Here is a 3859-nt window from a genome sequence, read left to right on the forward strand (position 1 = left end):
TGCTGGCTCCTACCCTGGGGGTCTTTAAGAAGAGGCTTGATGCCTACCTGGCTGGACTCATTTGAGTCCAGTTTTTCTCCCGCCCAGGTGGGGGGTTGGACTTGAAGATCTATAAGGTCCCTTCCGACCCTACTTCTATGATTCTATGATTATATGAATATATTTTTGGGGGTTCCTGTGATAACATTTGGGAAAATACATTAAAAAATATAAATAGAGGGGGAAAAATTCCTCCAGTATTTATGGAGTAATCACTCAAACTTACTTTTTTACAAAGTATATAATACTATACTAGGTGCAACCAATTGCACTACAGTTCATACTCCATCATAATTTACAGCTTCATAAGTGTAAGACAGGAAGAAGTAAATAAATTACAATACTAAATAAATTTCAGTTGTTCAGATATTGCAACCAGAGTGATGTATAGTGAATTCAAATATTTTTAAATTGTTTTTATTACCTCAGGCAAGAAACACTTGATAGAATTTAAATGTACAGAAATTATTATTCCACAGTCTGTGGATGAAAACTGGGAATAAATTTGTTTCTATGGGAAAAATGCTAAAAGGATTGAAGTGAAAGTTGACAATGGGCTCTGTTAGATTTATACTGTTTGGGCCAGTCTGTATTACTCTCACGACACTTTGATTCAATTCTTATGCACAGTTGTCCTTTGCGATATGAGGCAAGTCATTAATTTTTTTCTTAACCCAATTTCTCATTTACATTAAAGCTGCTTTAGGCTGCTCTTAACAGTGTGAAGAGGTCTTGAAGTGAGAGTTAGTTAGAGGGATTTAAATTTATGCTGTCACAGCAGTTTTAGGGGCCTTGGTGGAAATGAGAATTAGCCTCTCTTTGTTCCTCAGTTCTAAGGTGGATACAGTGGGAATGATACTTCACTGTCTCAGGGATGTTGCAAGGTTATGGTTATTAATGTTTGGAAAGTTGTCAGAAACCTCAGCAATGAGGAGCAGTAAGCAGAATCTTGGTGCTGAAAGGCAGATCCTCATTTTGAAACCCATGACATTAAATAACAGCTGGGTGTATCCATCCCTGTATCTATTCGCTCAGCTTTGAAAACAAGGTTATAACTGCACTAAAATGACTCAGGATTGAAATGAACATTGCTTGTAACTTATGATATAAAAGGATGAAAGTATTTATACACTTCTGCTAAAGAATACTTGTACACCTCTTGACAGAATTGCATTGGAATGTGGGCACATGTGCCTAGAGTAGGATACATGGATATTTCTCTTTTTCTCTCATTCCCCTCTCCACTGAATTTCTTTTAACAGCTATTTTCTATTAAATTCTGATTGTGTTAATATATGAAAATGTGATATGATAACCAGAAGGATACTCCTAAAGTATACCTATAATAAAAATGTGGTGCCTGACTCACCACTGAGCTTTTCTAGTTTTTACTGATGTAAAGACATTAGATCACATGGAATTGTAAATGCTGGCAGGAACTGGAGTGATTCATGATGGATTGGGCCCCATGATATTTATTGATTTAAAATTTTACCTGTGGTCAAGCTACTAGCAAGAAACATCCTGCCTGTGGTTTCTATATCCCAAATGGAAATATGCTGCTCAATAAAATATGGGCTCAGCAGAGCATACCTGTCTCCAGCACGTCTCCTTTCTGTACATGGGTAAGTCAAATGTGTGTATCTAGTGGTGGAACTTATTTTCTCTTTTTAGTAAGTATTTAAGGAGAGTGCTAAGGAGACTAATTGTAATATTGTTTTTGGTAACTTTATTATGTGGGAACCTGATGAAAACAAAGTAGAAGTCATCTCACAAACTCAGCGAAAAGAAAAAAAACATTGAGAAACTCACTAACATTTTGCACCTTAGTATTTTATGATACCCTTTATTTTTCTGTTATTAAAAAGAGTTATATAAGCACTGAAAGATCTCAGCGTGAAGTGTTACAGGTTACACTTAGATCGTCCTAAATCTTGGAATTTGTGGTTGTTAAAGTTAGAACCTGCTGTGGGCATTTGTATATTAAGGGTTAATACTGTTTTTTGTGTGCACGGCTCTGACTTACCACTAGAGGGCTGGTGAGCGGGGGTGTGGTTAGGAGCCAGGACACTTGGGCTCTGTCCCTGTTTGGGGGTGGAGGACAGGGGTGCTGGAAGCAGTGCACCCTAGGATGCTGAAGGGCTGCAAATTGCCCATTTTGCCTCTGTAGAACAGACTACCTTTCAGAGTGCACTTAGCATGAGCTAAGAAGCTTTAGCATGCAGATGCTTCCATTTTAAGTGCTCTTAGTGTGGTCAAAGTGTGCAGTTTAATTTCACCCTCAGAACTGGGGCTTCTTTATGCTATCTACTATACAAATATTTTGTGCATTATGAAAGAAAAAACTTACAAAGAACTCAAGCTGACAAAAGATTAGGAAAAGAATGTGAGAATAAATTAACACGATAATAAATTGGTTGATTTAATTACTGACTGCTGCAGGGAGCAAAGGCCACAGCCCTGCATTCACTCCACCTCAGTCTTGGGTTTCTAGGTACCCATTCACACACTAAGGGGTTTTAAAATAATATTCCATCTCCCTCAAATGCATCCACTTGAGTTTGATACAGTAAATTCTTACAAATTCCATTTCCTTGGACTTTCCAGGCTTTTCCTTCCATAACAGGGTCCACTTCTCTCCTGAAAGAGTTTATCTTCTGTTCCTGCCCTAAGACTTGGACCAGTTTGAGGGCAGTTACCCTCCAGGTCTTCTCATATTCCTAGTTTCTGGGCTCAAGTTCTTTCTTCCATTGGAACAGAGTCTTCATAGTCATTCTTCTTATGACTGTACTTTTGTTCTGGAAGGATTTCTTAGTGCACTACCTCCATTATGATGCCACCTAAGGATATTTTACTTGACTAAGCTAATATGACATAGAGTTAAGTTTTCCTGGATACAGAGTAACAGGATCCAGGAAGAATGAATGCCCAGGAGACAGTCTGGTGAAGACAACAGGCACTTCTGATTCTGGGTAGCAGAGCAAGAGTAGGCCAGCTATTGTTACCTCTTACTGTAAATAGTAGCGTATAAGCTGTAATACAGACTTACAGCTATTAGCTCATAGCTGTCCTTCACAATGGTTAATAAGCCCTTGGCCCCCCATTCTTACACTACTGCACTTAGTCCTTTTGGAGCTACCTATTATTAAAGTGGCCATATCTTGGAACACATTTGCTTAGTAGTCCCTCGTGTCTCCAATCCCTTATATGTATATCTGATCCCTTATATCCCTTATATTTTATATTTTTCTCCACCTTGGTATTGATAGATCCTTTCCCTGAAAAAAGATGCATGGTCTCTCTTTATCTTTTTATCTTTGGCTGTACATCAGAGTAGTTATATTCACCCTGTTGATGCTCCTCCTGAATCACACCTGGAGTGTGAGCAGGTACTGCAAAGCTTATAGCAGCCATTCTCTTCACTTTCTGCAAGTATCTGAGCTGCATCTCTTTGGTGCACAGGATTGACTGGGAGTCAGATACTTGTATCCAACCTGTTGTACTACATTGGATCCCTCCTACATCTGTTTCATCCCTTCTTTGTTAGGTCTCTGTTTTCTCAGCTATATTTCTGATCTGTTTTCAAGCTCTGAGGGTTGTACAACATGCTTTTGTCTTGTGGTGTAAGGAGAAGTGGAGATTCTTGTGTTGTTGGTCCTTCTGCTTTAGGAGGAAGAGGAGGAAGCAGTGTAAGTGAGAAGTAAAAGGTTGAGAAAGACTTGTTAGAGAATGAAGAGATATAAGATGGAAAGAAAAAAAGAAGACAAGTCTATAGGACATAAATTAAGTTGATTTAACTTGGGGAATGAATAATGTATTA

This window comes from Gavialis gangeticus, unplaced genomic scaffold (assembly GCF_001723915.1).
Source record: "Gavialis gangeticus isolate Ggan-Ray unplaced genomic scaffold, GavGan_comp1, whole genome shotgun sequence".
NCBI lineage: Eukaryota > Metazoa > Chordata > Crocodylia > Gavialidae > Gavialis > Gavialis gangeticus.